The sequence below is a fragment of the Camelus ferus genome, chromosome 6, assembly GCF_009834535.1.
Source record: "Camelus ferus isolate YT-003-E chromosome 6, BCGSAC_Cfer_1.0, whole genome shotgun sequence".
Lineage (NCBI taxonomy): Eukaryota > Metazoa > Chordata > Mammalia > Artiodactyla > Camelidae > Camelus > Camelus ferus.
The window spans coordinates 19,415,618-19,437,021 of record NC_045701.1 but is presented as its reverse complement, the minus strand read 5'-3'; the positions used below and the strand labels follow the sequence as shown (position 1 = coordinate 19,437,021).

General features: G+C 39.1%; 1 long non-coding RNA gene across 2 annotated transcripts in view; it reads left to right on the top strand.

The window, feature by feature from the left end:
• Positions 1 to 21,402, top strand: part of LOC116664130 — a 28,118-nt gene extending 6,716 nt beyond the window's left edge. The window contains exons 3-6 of one of the 2 annotated variants that reach the window (XR_004320485.1): positions 1,641 to 1,820; positions 19,800 to 19,918; positions 20,512 to 20,713; positions 21,178 to 21,402. This is a non-coding gene — a long non-coding RNA (uncharacterized LOC116664130). The remainder of the gene's footprint in view (positions 1 to 1,640; positions 1,821 to 19,799; positions 19,919 to 20,511; positions 20,714 to 21,177) is intronic. The other variant, XR_004320486.1, reaches the window with a different exon arrangement.
• The last annotated feature ends 2 nt before the right edge of the window (positions 21,403 to 21,404 follow it).

Sequence of the window (21,404 nt, the reverse complement as noted above, 5' to 3'; positions counted from 1 at the left end):
TCAGCCCGCCCGCTGGCTTGTGCCGCGCTCCGCCAGCCCCGCCCGGGTCCGCCAGAACGAGGTCCCTAGTCTCGGGGACGGGGAGGAGGACGCGACTTCTGAAGAATCATCGTAACGATACAGACGTTGTTGTTTTAAATTTACACTCAAGGATTTAAATAGGCAAAGCGTGAATACAGTAACACGTTTAAATACATCTATGTGCACTGACCCCGTCCTCTCATTTTACAGTGAACGAAACCACCTCAAGTTTAGGTGGCTTCTTAGGGCAACAGCGGGATGGAGCCTGGAGGGGACCAAGTCTGGAACTCGGGTCATCCTCTCCCAGGGCTGCTGCGTGGTCCACCCACTAGCCTGTTAGTTGTTCTTTGGAATACCTGCTGTTTCAAACTGTCCTTGGCCATATTTCCTGGCTTGAGAAACTCAGTCATGATGAATGTGGGCCAGAAATAAGGGAGGACTACAGACAGTTTTTTCCCCCTTCCATTTCATGTATTTAAAATTTTGTTTCAATTTGATTAGGATACATTTGTTAGAAAAGTAGCTCCCAACGGTGCAAATTCTTGATTGCTGCAGATTGGTGCAAAACTAGAGAACTCAGTTTAACGTTTAAGTTCCTAGCAGGAGAGGGAGCAAAGAGATTTGAATATTTCATTTCTGTCCCTACAAAGGGTGTAATTATTTTTAATGAGCTGTCCTTTTAGTTCTGGTGTCTCACACTTGTTTTCCCGTTCACTGATGGAAGGCACCAGTCAAGCAGGATGGCCTGGTGGAAGGAGCCGTGGAGAGGGAATTGGGAGAACTGGGTTCTGGTCTTGACTCTGTAATAGACAACTATGTGTCTTCTTGAGTTGCAATCTTATCGTCAAAGGGAGAACAGTTGCATTCACTGCCCCTGGTACACAGGATTGGCCAAAAAGGAGAGATTGTCCATGTAGAACTTGACGAGGCACTGAGTCATATGAATGTGAGGTAACATTTTATCAGTTCTAACAATAAGGAGGCCTCCAAGTGTGAGAATAGGGTGAAAGGAACCAGTAAATCTAAAGTTCCTGTCTTAGCTCTGCTGCTAACTTGCTGTGTGACCTGGAACTAAATTCTTTCACCTTTCTGGTGAAGGTGTCACATTTCTAGTGAAAGTTTTGGGAAATCTCTGACATTTCTCAAAATGTACAAAGCACCTTCTCCCAACAATTAAATGTGGCCACCCCTGAGGTCTCATGCTTCATTGTGGCCAGAGACGTGCTGCTCCACAGTGAAGGGCTGTAAGAGGACAGGAAGTGTTCACAGCAAGTGGTATTGACATCACTCTGTGCCATTTCTCTGACAAACATCCTCATGTCACTCATCAAAAGACACTGTTTTCATTTTGTAGAAGCAAGAATTGGAAGTGCCTGGAAATAATGAGGCCAGGGTATTATTAAAGTTTTACATAAAGAAAACCTCTTATGATAGCCATAGAACATACCCTTATCTCCAGGAATCCAGAGGGAAATGTGTGGCTAGAGCCACCCAAATCAGTTCTACTGATACAAAAGCAAATCAAACACTTTAGACAGCCCCTACTTTTCCTTTCCTATTTATTAATGTATTAATTTTTGTTGTTGTTGTTCTTGAGAGAGTTCTGTAACAATTTTTAGATTGACCTCATTGGTTGGAAGCACAAGTTCGATACTGGTGTGTTCATCTACTGCTGGGCCAACTCTGCAAGGTAGTGATGGTGATACCTGGCAACACCCTGGTCATTGAGATTGCTGCTTTTTTCAGAAAAAAGTGGAAAAGACTGTGAACTCTGCCTTCTTCTCCCTCACTGGCAATAGGTGAGTGTGACACCAATAACTCTGATCAAACCAGTAATTGTAGGATCGTGGTGGTCTCATAATTAATGGTTATGCATGTTCGTGTCTAATAGTAGTGTACTCTTGTAGGTTAATCTACAGGCATAATTTGGGATAAAAGGACAAAGGTTAGAAAATATATCAGAAGCATGGAAAATGGTTCTGCTTTCCAATATCTCCCTCATCACTGTTGCTTTGGGAATATACCCAACTATACCTGGTTTCAGCCAACAAAGTACAGTTGTTGTTGTTGTTGTTGTTTTTAATATGCCCTGATATTAAAACAAGAAGCTAGTAAAGTCATTGGGTCAGAAAAATGAATAACAAAAGAACTTATTGTAAGAATTCATTATTTCATTATCGTGGTTGACATCAGAATCTGTACACAGGAAACAATCGTAATGTGGTCCTAGAACTTAGAGATACAGATCATCTGTGAAACTGGTAACACACGCGCGCACACACACAGTGGATGAGATTGGCTATCTGCAGAAGTCACCCATTGAAAGAGACATTTGTACCTATAGTTAGGAGCGAGGACATCTCTCAGAATAAATCAGAAAAAAGTGAGATTACTCAAGTTCAAAAAAGGTGACCAAAATATATTCTCATGATTGGAATGTAATTAAAGAAAGATGGAATTTTAAAAATGTTTTATTTGGACTGCATTTGGAAAATATGTCTGGGAGAGTACACGAGACACTGATAACATAAGTTCTTCCTGGGGCAGGGACCTGGGTGACTGAGGGACAGGGGCAAGAGGGAGCTTTTTCACTATGTACCCTATTGTACTTTTACATTTTGAACATGTGAATGAATTACCTAATAAACAAATAAATCTTTAAAACACTGCATTTATAGAGGTATGATTGTCAAAATGGAGTTTTTACAAAGGAAGCCAGAGTGTACAATCTATCAGCCTATTTATCCAGCTCTATGTAAGAGTATTCTGAATATAAGAATACAAGAATCAGAATATTCTGGTCCCTGGAAAGGTGATACCTACTGAGGACAAAAATAATTTCATAGGTTTTGATGAAGTAGCCTTTAAGAATATTTACTTCCTTCAAATTCTGAATTCACCGAGCAACCTTCTCATTCCTGGGAACCTTGACCTGGGGATGGGGTTACCTTGCAGGCTGAGCACAAGTGAGAGGTAGGGCTGACAAGACTTTCCTTGTAAAGTATTGTCACTATTGTAGCTTATCCTTCAAAGTTTGGTGAGTTTAGTAGGTATAGTTCAGTCTTTGGTCTCAAAGTATGTTCTTCTTTTTTTTTTTTTTTTCATTTTCTCCTTTTCCTGCCTGCCTAGTCAATTCTGGGTAAACCAATGAAATTCAATTTCTGGACCAGCAATGCTGTGGACTGGCTTGCTCCCGCAGCACTGTGTTCTCCCATCTCACAGCATCTATCACACTGCACTGGAATTGCCTGCGGATCTGTTTGTCTCTCCCTGGGCTGTTGGCTCCAAAAGGGCAGGGAGTCTGTTTTATCTGCCACTGTGTCCCAAGCACAGTGCCTGACAAAACCCAGGCCCTCAATCAGTCGTCTGAAGAAGGAGGTGCCTCTCTGAAAGCCCAGGCTAGGAGAACCCGACCTCACTCTTTGATATCTATTTTGCAGTCGTTGATTTCAGCATCCTTTTTGCCTCTTGAAATTCTCTCGTAACTTCAACTATCCCTACAATTCAGATGATGTCCAAGTAGTTTTAGCAGCTCTTTCTCTCCTGAGTCTCTGATCTACATTTCCAGCTACCTGCAGGTCAGAATGCTAGCCTAGGAGCTCTGGTACCAATTTTCAACCACACTTTGGGCAATTCACTCCCTCTCACTCAGCCTGAGATTTCTCAATGAAAATAAAGGCACTGGTCACTAGATCATTAGTAGGGTCCTTTCAGCTCTAAAAATGCTGTACTTCTACACTGGTATTTTGTTAGCAGCTCAAACTCAGTGTGCCTGCAGTGGAACTCACACCAGCCCTTCCTCTAACTCTTGTCAATGGTTCCATCATTTTCTAGTCGTTTAGGCTTGAAACCCTAGGCATCTTTGCCTCCTTCTCCTGATCTAGTCCTATGTATCTAATGAGTTGCAACATCTTATGAAAGCAGCCTCTGCACTGTCCTCTTGCAGATCTTTTCAGTTTTTATTAGTTGTCAACAGCGGGGTTATTACTGCCCAGCATTTCTCAATGTGGTTCTTTTATCAGATGGCACCCACAAAACTGTAGCTCTAACTAAGTTAAATCCAGCTTTCTTCCAGTGTTTAAAATAATCTCAGCTTAAGTCAGCATTCCAACTGATCTGGCTTTAAGAAAATTGAGGAAGAAGCCCACAGAGTCTGCTTCAAGGAATCTTCTCATTTCTTTCGCCTTAGTCTTCAGATACCCTCTGAAATTTAAAAGCGGTAAACACTATTCTCTTCTTCTAGGTCCTAAGTAAACTTAAACTAAAAGGCAAATGTCACAATGATAATATGTGATAATGTCTTGATACATGAATAGGTGGCAGGCAACTTTTGTTAACAGACTAACAACTGCATCTGTTCCAGCTCAGTCTTATTTTTTAAAATAGCTGCTTTATTGAGATATAGTTCACATAGCATAAAGTTCACTCTTTAAAGAGTGCAAGTCAGCAGTTTTTAGTATATTCACAGAGTTGTTCTTCTATCATCACTAATTCCAGTACATTTTCATCATCCCCCAAAGAAATCCTATACCCATTAGCAGACACTTCCCTTCCAACTCCTCCCAACCCCTAGCAACCACTAATATACTTTTGATCTATTGATTGGCCTATTCTGGGCATTTCATATAAATGGAACTGCACGATATGTGGTCTTTTGTGTCTTCCTTCACTTAGCATAGTGTTTTTAAGGTTGATCCACATGGTGGTAATGTGTATCAGTACTTCATTTCTTTTTAAGGCCAAAAAATATTCCACTGTATAGATATACCACATTTTATTAATCTCTTCTTCAGTTGATGGACATTTGCATTGTTTTCATTTTTGGCTGTTATGAATAATGCTCTTATGAACATTTGGGTACAAGTTTTTGTGTGAATGTTTTCATTTATTGTCAATATATAGGATTGGAATTGCTGTATCATATGGTAACTCCATTTTTAACATTCTGAGGAACTGGCAAACTGTTTTCCAAAGTGGCTGCACCAGTTTTACATTCCCACCGGCAATGTATGAGGGTTCCAGTTTCTCCACATCCTCACCAACATGTGGAAGTCCATCCTTTTTTTTTAAAATTGAAGTAGAGTCGGTTTACAGTGTTGTATTAATTTCTGGTGTGTAGCATAGTGTTTCAATGATACAAATGTATATATATATTCCTTTCCATATTCTTCTCCATTTAGGTTATTATAAAATATTGAATATAGTTCCCTGTGCTATACAGTAGAACCTTGTTATTTATCTATTTTATATATACTAATTAGTATCTGCAAACTCTGAACTCTCAATTTATCTTTCCCTATCCCCTTTCCCCCCTGGTAACCATAAGTCTGTTTCTGTTTTGTAGATAAGTACATTTGTGTTATTTTTTTTTTAAGATTCCACACATAAGTGGTATAATATGGTATTTTTCTTTATCTTTCTGGCTTACTTCACTTAGTATGATGATCTCCAGGTCCATCCATGTTGCTGCAAATGGCATTATTTTATTCTTTTTTATGATTGAGTAGTATTCTACCGTGTATGTGTGTGTGTGTATATATATATACACCAGAACTTCTTTATCCAGTCATCTGTTGATGGACATTTGATGTTATCTAATGATAACATTTAGGTTGTTTCGATGTCTTGATTATTGTAAATAGTGCTGCTCATCCTTTTTGATCATATCCATTCTAATGGGTGGGATATAGTATCTCTTTGTGGTTTTAATTTGCATTTTCCCAATGACTACTGATGCTGATGATCTTTTCACATACATCTTCTTCAGGTCACACCTCAGTCTTAGGACAGATAAAGATTAAAATACCTTTATATAGAGAGAAACTGATGAAGGAAGAAGAAATCTTTCTTTCAATCATCTTTCTTTCAAATGAGGCCAAATTAATAGTTGTTTGAAAATGCAAAGGGGGAATACTTCTTTAAATACATAGCATGGGACTCTGGGGTTAAAAAACCCTTTTATCTTTAAAAAGTGAGAAAAGATAACTTCAAGGTTAAACGATTGAGAGGAAATTTCTCTTTTAGAGTAGATAAATAAATAGTAAATACTGTTCACTCAAAGAATTGAAAGTAGACTTGTAAAAGACATTATCACCAATGTTCCTATCTTTTGAAGAGCCTTTGAGACTTACCTAGAAGTTAGTAGACAATGTAACAAATCTACTATTTTGAAAAAGGTACTTACCATTATAATTTAAATGAACCCACATAGAAAAACTCAGTTAACAGGAAAGATAAAGCATATGTGTGTGGGGAGGTTGGTGGGGAGTTGTCACACAGCCCTGCCCCTAATGGTGCTCAATTAATATTTGTTGACTGGATTAATTTTAAAATCACTTCCACTTTACTTAACAATAATAGCTACTAATTACTGAGTGCTCACATGTGCCAGATAAGAGCTTCATGTCTGTTATCTCATTTACTCATCTATGAGGAGGTATTTGTATGATAATCTCAGGTGGATGAAGAAACTGAGCCTTAGAGAGTTTAAGTAAATTGTCCAGAGTCAAATAGCTGCCAAGTAACTGACACAGCCAAATTCAAACTCGGGTCTCTAAGACTTCAAAGCCTGTTCCCTTACCTTCTGTACCTCTTGATTTTCTCCAGATTCTCAGGGAAATATCAATTGCAACACAAAGTATATATGTAGTCCAATTACTTCCATTATTGGATACTCTCCTGCAAGTTTCATGTTGTGTTACATGCTCCCGTCTATCCTTCAGGAGATTTCTGAGTGTTTCTTCTGGGAGTTATTTATCAGACAGTTGCCCTTCTTAGGATGCCACTGTACTTATAAAGATTGTGTGGTAGAGTCTTTGACAAATTGAACTTCTACAGGTCAGCTGGAGCTGAATGCTGAAGACAGAGAAAGACCAGGACCTAGTATGAGCACTCTAAACAAGCCTAGAAATGCCAAAGATGCTTCCCTGAGAACTCTATGGAGGCAGGAGAAGGTATTTTAGCACAGGTGTAGCTGTTGCCCCTACATTACAGTCAAGGAAGGGAGAACGTCCAGAAGGGGACAGATGCTCCAGAAAAGTCTGCCCCATTGGGATGGTTCTGGAAATAGACTACATAGTCATCCCCACTTGAGTCCAACCTTCAGACTTTTAACAGGGGCTAAAATAGCTCCACTCACCCTGCTGAAAAAGCTGTGCCTCGCATTTTCCCCTAAGTTGGCCCTTCCCTTTCCTAACCCAATAGCCACTAGCACTGGTGGTGCTGGCCATGGATGGGCCACATCTAGTCAGCACCCAAGAGCAAGGAAGGCATATGGCCAATTCTGAAATGATGGAGAAGCTACTGAATCACCATCATCTTGTTACATAATGTCAGTGCCACAGGAATGTCTTTGCCCAGGAACAATTTCAGGTTTTGCAGGAAATATCCTTAGATGCCTCAGTGGTGGGAGGGCAGCTTTCACTGCACTCTCTCTCTTGTTCATTCTTTCAGCCCAGATTTCTCTCCTAGTATTTTTTCAACTCTCTTCTTAAATCTAACTGCCTATTTTCATCTTTGGGCTAGATTCTCAAAAAAAAGAAAAAAAAAAAAGAAAAGAAAGAAAAAGAAAAAAGAAACGGATTAAATGACCAACAACTAGAAAATGGTTAAAGAAATTACAACACGTTCAGCATTTGGCTCTTAAGTGAATAAATAAGTTTTCTTAATGAGTATTTTTTATTTATTGGATGAATGCATTTAGGATTTAGAATAAATTAATTTCATCATAGGATACAACAAGCAACCACTAAGAAGAATATTTACAAAGAGTGTTAATAACCCAGGACGATTCTTATGTCATGATATTAAGAGAAAAAGAACAGAATGTGGAACTATACATACAGGGTTTTCTCAACCACGTTGAATATCTATGTATATAAAATCCTGGAAAGAAATCCACTAAAATTTTAATAGTATCTTTATGTATTTATTCATTCATTCATTTATTCATTTATTTATATTCTTTATCTGTGTTGAAGTGTAGCCCATTTATAGTATTAGTTTCAGGTGTACAGCAAAGCAATTCAGTTATACACGTACATACATATACACAGTTTTAATTTATTTTTCATTACGGCTCATTACAAGAAATTGAATATATTTCCCTGTGCTATACAGCAGGTCCTTGCTGCTTATCCACTTCAATAGTGACTATCTTTGGATACAAATTCTTTATATTCTTCTTTCTGCTTTTCTGCAACTTATGCAGTGTTCTCTATGAACCATTACTACATTTATAATCAGAAAAAAAAAAAAACCCGTAAATGTCCTTTTTTTTCCTTCTTTAGAAGCAAGGGATTCTGTGTATACCATAAAGAACTCTCTCATTGTCCCAGATGTTCTCCCTCGCAGCCCTGCCCCAAGAAAACTGTAAACACTGCGCTGGGAGAAGCCCTCCCACGGCCACCTGGCTCCTCTGGCGCGCGCACACGAGGTGCTCGGTGGGACCCGGAGATTAGCGTGGGAAGCGTTCTGAGTGTCTGTGCACTTGGCCAGGCTCTCTCAGGTCTGTGCTTGCTGTTTTCACTCCTGCCTATCTCACTTGTTGCTGGCGAGGAATTTTCCAGAACTATCACTCCCCGCAAAAGGCACTTCTCTAATTGGGCCTTGGGAAAGGGAGACGTCACATTTGCCCATTTTCTGCCCCCGTCTCTCTGGTTGGCTTGGGCAACGTCCCAGGAGAAAGCGCTCACCCCAGCCCCATCACGATCATTTATGTGACAGAACTTCCCCCACTGTCATATCCTGGTCTCATTAAGAAAGATCTGCCCAGAAAACAAAAAATAAATTTAAAAAATTAAATAAATTAAACAAAGCAAAACAAAAAGGTATAGCCCCCCGCCCCCCTCAAAAACACACACACACACAGAAAGTGAACAAAAAAAGTAAAACAAACAAAACAAAACAAACAAAAAGGAATAAACTGGGAAAAAGAAAAGTAAAGAAAGGCCTGACTAAACAGAATTATTCACAGTCTGCAAGCTTGGGGTCAAGGAAAGAAACAATTTTGAACTTTTGCTTGGGAATCCTAAATTTCAGTTTCTGCCATGCTGTTCAGAATTTAAAAGTGAAACTATATACTGAGGATTTCAAGGCCTGAGCCACAAATATTCAGCCATAAGATGGAAATAAAACCATTTGAAAGGCATGAATTTTTAATGAAGGCCTGATTTAGAAACGGCAGAATATGACAGCCAACGCATGGCCTTTTCTAGAAAGTTATGTTGTTCACGTGACAGCAAGTCAGTCATCCCAGGGGGCAGATTTCACGCATATCAGCATCCTCCAGACTGCAACAGGAGATGGAGTGCTTTTCTGGCCCAGCTCTGTAGCAACCAGACTTCTAACTCAGCTGCCAATTTATGGCTGGGAAAATTTAGTAATCCCAGATTTCCATACACAGACAATTAAAATAAGTGTTTACTACTAGAGGACTGGCTCTGGTTAGACCAACTTGTTATATTTCACAGGCTTCCTTGGTTCTCAGATCCAAAGCCTTTCCCAGGCCCTGGAGGCAGAGTGAGGCAGTGCCTCCCTGTGCACCAGCAGGCCTTGTCAATACCTCTTTTACAGCACTTGCCACATGGCTGTACCAGCTTGTTTACAGATCTGTCTCAATCACCAGGCTCAGACCTCTGGAGGGCAAGGGCTATATAGCTCTTGTATCTAGCACAGTGATTGCCACTTAATAAATGTCTGTGGAATTATTGCCTAATCAAAATGTTAATTGTTCCCCTCAGAACTGATACCGCAATTTAAAACAATCTTATTTAAGAGAGGCATATTTCTAGAATTTCAGAACTGGGAGGGACCTCACTGGGTCGCTGGGATAACCATGGCTCAGAGAGCGCCAATGACCCATCCAAATCCATCAGACATTGCTGTGATCATGCCTCAGTGCAATTCTCTTAGCGAGAGTTAAATGAGCTTTAGGAAAATGGACTTTGGTTTTACATGCTGGGAATCCAAATCTGTAAACCTTTAACTTCCAGATTTAGCAAAATGGTGTTACAGGCCTCAAAAAATGCTTCAAGTGTGGATAGTATAGGCCAGCATTTCACGCAAGTCTGCCCTCTAAACTTGCAGAAGCTGTGTATCAAGAGGAACCTTACTTGAATGTGTCCAGACTATTTCTGTGAGTTGTCGGAAATTTTCTTTTGTTTTCCATTATAGGTTTTAGATTTACAGAAAAATTAAAGATAGTACAGAGTTTCTTTCCTGTCACCCAGTGTCAGTTTCCCCTCCTGTTATCATCTTACGTTAGTTACCACAGTACGTTTACTGAAACTAAGAAACTAACACTGTGCATTCCTATTAACTAAACTCCAGATGTTATTCAGATTTCACCAGTTTTTCCACCAATGTCCTTCTTCCGTTCCACGATCCCACCCAGGATACCACATTACATTTATTTCTCATGTCTTCTCTGGTCTCCCCTGATCTAGGATAGTTTCTTACTCTGTGTTCTTCATGACCATGATGATTTTGAAGAGTACTGCTTCGGTATTTTGTAGATTGTCTCTCAAATTGGGTTAATCTTATGTTTTCCTCATGATTAGACTGGGGTTGTGGGGTTTTGGAAAGGATGCCACAAATGTGAAGTACCCTTCTCAGCACATTACAGCAGGAGGTAAATGGTATCAATGGGGAGGCTGACAGTTGACCCAGGTCACTTGGTGAAGGTGGTACTGGCCAGCTTTCTCCACTGTAAAGTTAGTATTTTTCCTTTCCGTTCTCTGTTCTTTGGAAGTGAGTCACTAAGATCAGCCTGGAAAGGGAAGAGAGGTTTCTCTTCATGTATTATTTGGAATTTTTTGTTAGGGAGATTTATCTCTTGTCCTCCCTTTATTTTTATGGAAATTTTAGTTTAATAGATATATATATAGCAATTTCTTGAATTTGTGGGAAGTTAAACTAAAATTGTAATTGTATGAGACAGTCAGTTTGGGCAGATACAAAATAAGCATATGGAGTTAGCATATGAATTTGAGAGATAAACATCTCTTTGGGGGACACCAGTATGGCTGAGAAGGTTCATATCAGTAAACATTTCCAGATAACTGAAATTTATTCCTCTAATCACCAAAACTTTTTTTTATATATAAATTTCTCCCATTCTTCTAGCTGCCTTTCTAAGATGTATCATATGCTCTTATCTTTTTGAACAAAATATCCTGAACACAAATTTAACCTTTTTATAACAATTGATCATTATACTGAAATTCACAGCAATGATAATGGTTAAACTGGATGACCTCTAAAGTTTTTTTCCAATCCAAGTTTAACAACTATCAGACAAAATTAATAAAGCTATGTCCCCAAATCACCAAAGACGTCTTGTTTTCAACCTAAGGTTTTTTTTTTACCTTGGGTTGAGGTACACTGGTGTCGGCCTTACTTCTAGGTCAGAGAGAAGCACCAGGGGTTCACACAAAAGCATCCAGGAGAGTACATACAGATCACTCGGGGAAGTTGTTGTTAAAAGGCAGATTGGAATCTAAGCCTGAGATTCTGCATTTCTAACAACCCCCCCAGGTGATGCCAAGGACCTGGGGAGCCCTACATACAGAACTTTGTCGTCTGGCTGTTGGCAAAGCTTTAGAAGGCCAGGACGTTCCTGAGACAAGGCAGAGCTTTCCTCTCATACTGCAAAGAGCTTTGAATAGACATGGATCACTCACAAAGTACAATCGGAGTTTAGAAAAGGAAGGAGCTAGGTGACAAAAATAAATAATTTATTCTTCAGATATAAGCCAAAAGGAGGAAAGAGAATTCTCTTCCTAAAGAATGCAGGAAGACATTCAGAGGCAGACATTTCCCAGACTCCTGTTTCCTCTGATGTTGCAAAGAAGTACCCAGACCACATCAGAAGGACAATAAGCTAGTTTTACGTAATGATCAGTTTTGTGGAGAGAGGTCCGCTTCTAGAACTTGAGGCTTCTTACTCTAAAATTACACTTGAGGATTTTAGGACAGCACTATGATGTACATTTTCTATGATTGCTCCTAGTATTTTCTCACGATCAGAAGGTAGGTTTAGCTGTCCTTCAACATCTAAGCCACAACAGTCAAACCCTTAGCTGCCTTCAAATTAAGCTAATGTGACATATGGAATCTACTTATTTAATAGGTGAGTCATCTTTCACCACCCAAAGGAGATTGGTTCCAGGACCCCTGTAGGTACCCAGTTCCGCAGTGTTCAAGACCCTTGTATAAAATGTTTGCATATAACCTATGCACAGCCTGCCTTACACTTTATATGATCTCTAGAGTACTTATAATACCTAATGCAATGTACATGCTATGTAAATAGTTGTAAATACAATGTAAAAACTATGTAAATAGTTGCCAGAGTGCAGCAAATTCAAGTTTTGCTGTCTGGAACTTTCTGAAATTTTTTTCCAAATACTTTTGACCCATGGTTGGTTGAACCCACTGATGCAGAACCTGGGGATACAGAGGGCTGACTGTACAATGAAATTATAATTCTGAGTGAAATGTAGTATCTTTATTAGGGCAACCCGTGAAGGGTTTCTCGACTGTGAGAAGGCTTTCATGTCATTGTATCTATTACAGCAGCCTGTCTGAGAGAGTTCTGGTCAGAAATGCAGTACTGAGGAAAGAACACTGTGCATGCTGATCTGGAGGCTTGAATTCTAGCCCCTGCTCAACCAGTACCCACTGGGATAATATTAACTGCTTGGACAGGTCACTTATCCTCTCCAGGAACTGTACAAACTAGATGATCTCAGAGTTTCTTTCAAGTCCTCGTTTTTTCACCACTCCATTCCTGTATCTCAGAAAGACAGTGTGCATACATTTCAAAATAATGCTTAGCCCTGTTTACGGTGTCATTAATAAAGCTGATTCCGCCAACTTTATGTCTAACTCTTGAGCAAGTAGCAGCTTGAGTGTTATATCAAGTAATTATCAGAGGAAAAATAGATGAGATTTGACCTCATTTCTTGTGTAGGTATGTTTGTGGTTGTAAGCTAGCTAAGCTAAGAGATTAGTTAATATTACACAGAGTTATTGCTAAACTCTCCTTTTCCCCAGATAATGACTAAAAAAAAAAATCAAAGTTTATAGCATGAATTATTACCAGCTGGTAAGATCCTGAATTTCTCATGCTGGTAACAAATATTATATTAGAGTTGATTTTAGATTTAAAAAAAATATTCTGAGCTCATTGACTGAATTTTAAAAGGTAAAAAGGAAAAATGCTGACTGCTGCCTGAAAAATTTTAGCTTGGTAAATATGTACTAAGACAGTGGCAGGCACCGTGGGAGAGCGAGACACAAGCCAGCAGAGTAGTAAGAGCATGGGCTTTAGATCTGTACTTCCAGTTGAAGCTGACTCTGTTGCTTACTAGCTGTATGACCTTGTGAAGTTGTTTAAACCCTCTGGAACTCAGCTTTCTTGAATGTAATCCAGATAATATGAGTACATAATTCATAGAGTTGTTATGAAGATTAATACATGTAAGGCACTTAAAACACCACTCACTACAAGTTAGCTATTGTCATTATTATGAATAGGAACTGAAATGGGGAGAAGGGGAACTAGTCAAGACAGGAAGGCACGTTTGGTCACATTAAGAAAGAAAAAGATGCTGAGAGCAGGTTCAGAAATGGGGAAGATAGTGGTACTTGCCACATCTGCTTCCTACATTGAATGTTCTCTGTACATGACCAAAACACTCTTGTATATAACTCTTCACTATTTGCATGTGTGTGTGTGTGTGTAAAATATTTCAAAGTGATTTCATATTTATCATCCCACTTGATTATCAGCAGTCTAGGGAGGTAGAATCTCTTACACGATCTAGCAATACTGCTGACTCTCTCAGAAGCAGGGTAAGGCAAGCACAGGATGGACTCTCAGCACCAGAGCACAGTGCAGGAGAGCACAGACAGCACAGCAGGCCACCCCTTCCCATCTGGACTCCCAGAGGTGCTGCTGGGCTCCTTACATGTCCCTAGAGATTTAATGTGAGGCTATTTGGTTTCCCAATTGTACCTTTCCTGAAAGGATTATATTTGATAATCCTTATATCTTCACATTCACCAAATGTACCTCATGTGCCTTGGCAGTAAGCGTATTTTGCATGCCTTGCATGGCCTTAGCTATGTATCAGGAAGTAGCCATTTAAAACACTTTCTCAGAGGGGAGGGTATAGCTTAAGCAGTAGAGTACCTGCTTAGCATGCAGGAAGTCCTAGGTTCAATCCTCAGTACCTCCTCTGAGAATAAATTAACCTAATTACCTCTCCCCTCTCCCTGCCAAAGTAAAAGAAGTAAATAATATAATAAATAAATAAAATATTTTTAAAAACCCACTTTCTCTGTTTAACCCTGAGAGATACTTGTATTGCTGTGTTTTGTTTTGATTGTTTTTGTTATGATAGCAAAGCAGTATCCTATAGCATGGGCCACAAAAGTATTTCAAATAGAAGAATTAGGGAACCAGTAGAAGATGACTACATGGTGATGGTAGCTAGTAACAGGAAACATGTATCAGAGAAGTTATTAACTTATTATTATTAATTAAAATAATAATTAACAATGACCACTTACCATGTGCCTGGCAGTATGCCAAGTGTTTTGTGTGAATGTACTCAACATGATATTGCAGTATGCCCAGTATATAAGCAAACAGTGGAAGTTCAATAAATATTTGCTAAGTAAATGAATCTATCAGACAGGAACTACTTTTATCCATTTTACAAATAATGAACATCAGGTTTAGAATTTTAAACTTTGCCCAAGGTCACATAACTATTAAGCAACGAGTAAACAAACAGTTTGTAAGCCCAAATTTGATTATAGCATAACATAGTGGTTCAGAATGGGAACTTGGGAGCCAACCAGACCACCTCGTTTTGAATTCTAGCCCTGCCACTTACTAAGTGTATGACCTTTCTGTGCCTCAGTTCCTTCATCTGTAAATTAGAAATAATAATCCCAACCTCCCAATGTTATTGGAAGGATTACATGTGATCATACATGTAAAGCACTCAGAACTGTGCCTGGCACTTCTAAGTATAACTGTTACTATTTAGTAGAGCCTTATATTACATACCAGTAGAGCTTTCCACTTTTCAAAAGAAACTTCCATGATATCTCATAATATCCTTATAAAGTAGGCAATAATCATTACAATTAATACAATAGTATCTCAGGGAGTATAGTCTATAAAAATATTGACTCAGTATGTTGTACACCTGAAACTAATATAATATTGTAAATCAACTGTACTTCAATTTTAAAAAGTAATAGTATCTCACTTAATCCTCACAATAATCCATTTTATAAGAACCAGGCTCAGAAGGGTTAAATGGATTGCTCAAGCTCACACAGCAAGTAGTTAGGCCCTGTTAGGAAAAGGCAGAATGAAAGATGAAAGATAACTAACACACAGTGTCAACTCTTAAAATGAGGAGGGAGTAGAGGGAAGACAGGAAAACAGCTGGCTCACTCCAGGCATAATGACGCCATGTGCCATGTGTAAAATGACACCATGACGCCATGTGTAAAAGGGGTGCAGGTTACACGCTGAGGAAAGCCAGAGTTGGAATTGGTGAATTCTGTCCAGAGGTGGCATGTTTGCCTAGAACGTATTGCAATGGCACCAAAGCAGGTCAGACACTGTTTCATGGTAATGAAACATACCGAGTCTACTTGAATTCAGAAAAGTTTGAAAGTCTGGGAGTAGCAGAGCAACATGGAAAGAAGTTTCCCAAAGAAAACTGAAAAATGCTTGAGCATTCATGGCCTCTCCCACACATTTTTGGACTTAGGAGGGAAACACTGACCTTCACTTCCACGGACAAATGAAGTATTCATTACTAAGGATAAAGTGAACAATGTGATTATTCTGAAGAAAGTTCCCTATCTGCTTGAGAAGACTCAGAATGTGTATCTTCCTTCCTTTATCTTCAGTTTTGCTACTTTGGAACCCAGTAGATCAATTTCTTCTGGAGTCGGTCCTCCCATTTTGAAGTCAAAAGATTATGATATCTCCTCCCCTCCTCTTGCCTCTCCTCTCCTCCCCCCTCCTCTCCTCCCCCAGGGCTTGTACTGTTCTAGCAAGGTCTTACCAACCAATATGGTATAGTGGTGCAGCAAAGATATTTTCATCCCCTCTGCCTACTCTTGGTGCCTTGGAAAATAGAAATGAAAGATTTCATTCCATTCTTGCATGGGGAGTAGCAAAGAACTAGAGGAAACTTTGTTGAAGTAATACCTGTGAATTACTATGAATAAACCATTTGCAGATAATGTCTTCCCTATTTCTGTAGACTAGCCTTGTTTCTGGCTCAGATTCCAAGATCAGATCTTACGTAATATTGGGCCACTTTTGTTACCAAGTCTAAACTCGTTCTGCTCGCCGCAGGACAGGCCAGTGTATCAGGGGACGAGGTGCTGGGGCAAGGAATAGTGACTTTATGTGGAAAGCCTGCAGACCAAGAAGATGGCTGACTGGAGACCCATCTTCTCCAACTCAGAATTCAGGCTCCTTTTATACTAAAAAGGGGAGGGGATATGCTTGATTGTTGCAAACTTCTTGGGTAGAAGTTCTTTGTTCTTGAAATCCTTTGTTCTTGCAGCTGTCCGTGTGGGTCAGATCATGGTATCCCTGTAAACCTCCAACAAAACAAACGTTATTTTCTATTCTGAAACTTGTTATCTTTATATGAATGGAAAAGTGTTAATATCCTTAAAGGTTAGAGCCTTGAGAATGGGCCATCCTGTCTATTTCAGGCTGTAGGCAACTTTCTTTTACAAAAGGTGCAGAACCAGCAAGACTAAGCCTAGGAAATGGGGCACAGGGTTAAAGGCAAAGGAACAGATCTAATATGGAGTCAGATTTGTTCTTTTCTATTACACTCTTAGAAAGCTTTGAATGTTTGAAAGATCTAGAATTTAAGATAAATATAACCCCCAAACCGGTCAAAGTACAGTAGTCCCCTGGCTGGATTAATATAGTGGCAATGTGAGGAGAGACTGGAGGGATGGAGTTTAGTTGAGGGGCTGTGGCAATAATCCAATAAAAGTGCTAAGGGTTCCTATTGATAGTAGGAAGAGAAATGGAGAGATGAACATTTAGATAAGTCAGCAGCACGGGGTTTTCCAACTGTGTGTTATATTCAACCTTAAGATACAGTATTTGAACATTAGCAATGATTGTGGCAACGATCTTGAATTTTAACAGACTCTTATAATGATTGATTTAACTGAAATTTTTTAAATGGCAAAAGAGGGAGAGATGAATGATAGAAGTGTCAGGAGAGGTGGCCTCAGTCAGGGGCAGGGGCATCCTCCTTGAAGATTCCCCTTGAGGTCTGCTTAGGTCTACCCTGATTAGCATCTGATGTGTCTGGATAGAATAAGATCTAACCAACGTAGGAAAAGAGTTACCAGACTCTATTCCCTAATTTGAGTCAAATTCAATTCAGTAAGTATTTATGGAGCACAATTATATTCCTGTATACTATATACCATAGATACATATTGTTAAAGTTAGTTTCTGTCCTTAAACAAGTTAACATCTACTTGGAGTAATAAAATATCTATCTATGTAAAACAATAAGAAAAAATAGCATGAAAGTGTCAAAAGTATGGTATAGACAAAACTGGCCTTCTTTTAATTTCTTAAACACAGCAAGCATGTTCCACCCTCAGGGCACTGGCACAGGTTTTCCCTCTCTGGTACCCAGACCTGCACCTATCCCCAATTCTTCTGCCTGTTTGTTTTTATCCCTCAGGTTTCAGCTTAAATGTCACTTCATCAGAGAGGCCTCCCCTGCTTCCATGTGTTCAAGTAGCCCTTTTTGTTTTATTTTCTTTCATAGCAATTTTTATCACCTTTAATTATCTGGTTTGTTTACTTTTTGAGTCCTTTAATGTCAGACTTCCCCCACTTAACTATAAACTTCATGAAGGCAACAGAATTACACTTTTTTTTAACCACCATATATATTCAGCCTCTGGTACAGTAAGTAACACAGAGTAGATGTTCAACAAATATTTGTTTAATAAATAAATGAATATTATTACTTTTATGAGTTGAACAGTTTGAACCAACAACACAGGGGATAATTATTTTAAGGACTTATTTCTAAAAAATGATGAAGCAAGCAGTTTCCTGAAAATCTGCAAGACCAGCCTTTCAGAATGTTCTGTGAACTATAGTCTGCAGGTCATTTGTAGTCCAGTGAAGATTTCTCATGGCTCTAATCACCTCCCTTCCCTTGACTCTGTATCTTGTCAAGAACAGTTCTAGCCTTGGTATATGAGAAAGACTAAAGGTGGAAAAATTTAAAGAACAATTTTAATGATGACCTCTTTCAGGGGATTTTCATTATATACTTTAAAAGAAGAAAGTCTGTTTGGCATATTAAATGTCTGAGGAAATAAGTCACTTGATGTATCTGCATGAACATGTTGAGGTGAAAGCATTTGCAAATCATGCCTTTTCAAGTGTGGTTAACTGTATTTCCAGACACATCTATTACAACTCATGATCATTGCTACTGTTCAAATATACTAGGGTTGAACATAACATGAAGATGGAAACATAAGAAAGACTAGCATTCATGGATCCTTAGATGACTCATGCTACTGGCTTAACCATTTTCTTTAGATTTTTCACAATTGTGGCATGTTTCACATCCTGAAATATAATATTTAATGTGATGTTATTGATGCCGAAGGCACACAGATAGTATATAATCATTATTCTAAAAAAGAAACAGGTTCCAACTTTTTTTTTTTTTAAATTTCTTTCTTCAGCAACCATGGGGGGAAAAGTCACAGCAGGACTTAGAGGCAAAGGCAGAGACCCCAAACCAGCTGGTTTTTCCTTTGCAGGCTGGAGCAGAGTTTGAACCAGGCCAGACCACTCCAACTATGGCTGTAGCCTGCTCTCTATGATCTGGTCCCAGGTTCACTGGTTGCAAACTGGCTTCACTTCATCCAAGGGCCTAGCCTGAGCACGGCTTCCTCAAGTTTGAGCATCCCTTGCCGCTTCTGCTGGTGGTACTGGACTGGAGCATCCATTTGGTCTATGAGGACGTTTCTGAATGAGACCAACTATCTCTTTTTAATTTTAAATTTATTGCTAATTCAGAATGTTTATGGTTAATTTAGTGTTAGACTGTAACCTTGAATGTAGCAAATGAAATCAAGAAGAAACTATTTGTTAAATGCATCTCTTCAGGAAAATCTCACCAAAGATTTTGTTTAACAGGCTATTAGAAACAATTCAAAGCTAGAATTATTTCCAGACAATAGCAAGATAAATTCAGTTTGTTTGGATTTTGAGCTATCACAAAATTTTGGATTTTGAGAGTCTCATTTTGATATTTAATATAGCAATTAAGTTATAACTTGGAAAGTGAGTTCTACATGGCCTGGGACAGGTGGAAATTATGTGAAAATAAGTAACTACATACACAACAGATTGTTTCATACACCTGGGTTTGAATCTTGGGAAAACCTAGAAGCCACAGTTGAGAGCACTTCAAACTCACCAACCTTGTAGCCTTAGCACTTATTTTAGTTCTGGACTCCCTCTAGTGGTTCAACTTTTTGGTACTCTTCAGTTTATAGAATCACCACATTTTGGGTCATATTCAAAACAAATAAATAAAAGAACCACGCAACTCCTATTAGAGTGGTTTCCCACAAGGAGGAAACTATTTCATTAAATGGTATGATAAGCATGTATGTTAAGATAATTGAATTAATAGTGTTGCAAATGGTCTGCCCTAAAGGGACACAGTGGATTTCACTGGCTGACTGGAAAAGCCAGCTGTAGTTCTGCTGAGAATGTGTGGATAAGAGCTGAAAGTCCAGGAACAGGATTCCTGATTACTATTGTTTGCAGCCTAAGGTGAGAACCAAACCTTTTAAAGAGAGATAGAAGTGAGTATTTCCTGGATATATAGGTCCTACAAGGTCAGATAATTCTAGTTTGACCTTGTATAAAGTCAGCCTTTCAGACCAACCCAAAACAACATGTGGTTTCCTTCACATCATATCCCTAATATTGCAGCCTCTACATCTATTTTATACCAAGTTAAAAAAATTCTAAGTGATTTAACTTTATTTGGTTCCCTAGATTGGCTTTGGTTATGCCCCTTGGCTATATCTTTTAAAAGTCTCCTACTTCTTCCACATAACTATATGCAAAATTTGAAGATGACTCTTGTGTTCACTCCATTAAACTTTCACTTCCTGGCCAGTTCTGTACTGTAGATACACATAAATCTACCAACCCTTTTATATGATAGCCCTTTGTATATTTAAGACAGTTATCATGTCCTCATTAAGTCCTCTTTCTCTTTTTTGGATCACCAAAACTTCTTAGAACCAGAATAAAAGAACCTCTGTCAGGTAAAGGCATCATGATAGAATAACTCAACGGGCATTTTATTCACATCTTCGGAGGTAAAAACGTTGTTGTTGTTGTTGTTTTTATTTCAGGACAAACAAAGCTGTTATTGAAAAGTCTGAGTTTGAAGTCTTTGTTCTCCAAGGAGAATAGAAGCAAATAAGATTAAAAGAAAGAAGAAAATAGGATATAATAGGTGATTTACCCATTTCAGGACCTCCTCTTAGTATGCTGTCTTCTGGTTCCTTTTAAGTTGTTCCAGCATAGGAGCTAGAAGCATACAGCAGAGACCAGGTAAGTGACGGTGAAATCCAGAAGTCGGTCATAGTGTCTACCCTGACGTTTGGGTAGAGTGAGGCCAGTGACGGTCATTGGTCTGAAAATCCCAGATCCCAGTACTTTCCATTGAAAATATGTCGCTGTAGAGTCTGCAACTGATTATTTACTTAAGTGGGGTCGGGGTGGGCGGGGGGGAAGCAACCAAACCCCAGTGACTTAAGCACTCTATCTGCAATCTCAACTTTGTAATCTCATAAATGTGGGTTACAGTGAAAGTGGGAAAAACAGAGGTAGAGAGATGTGAGTAGGATAAAAACAAGGCATATTATCTTGACTTTAACACTTACCACACGAACAGAAGAGGTTATGATTAAGTTGTCAAAGAACATTCAAAAGAGAAATCAGGAATCTGAACAGAATGTATCGGTGTTGCACAAATACGTCAAATGACCTAGTTTTCCTTCTTTCCCCTCTTCAAGGGATTTAAAGTGCTACACTGCCCTTCTCTCTTGCTGTGTTGGTGCTTTTCTATACGAAGGGCATGTCTGGACCTCCCTAACAGGTTGGAACCCAGCATATCGAAGGTGCCTACAAGGCTGTATTTCTGAGTTACTCCAACTCATCTAAGACGTGAACACCAGTGCACTCCAAAATACTGTGCCCCTGAGCACAGTCGAGGTTTCTTAGCAAAATGGCGAAGTCTCTA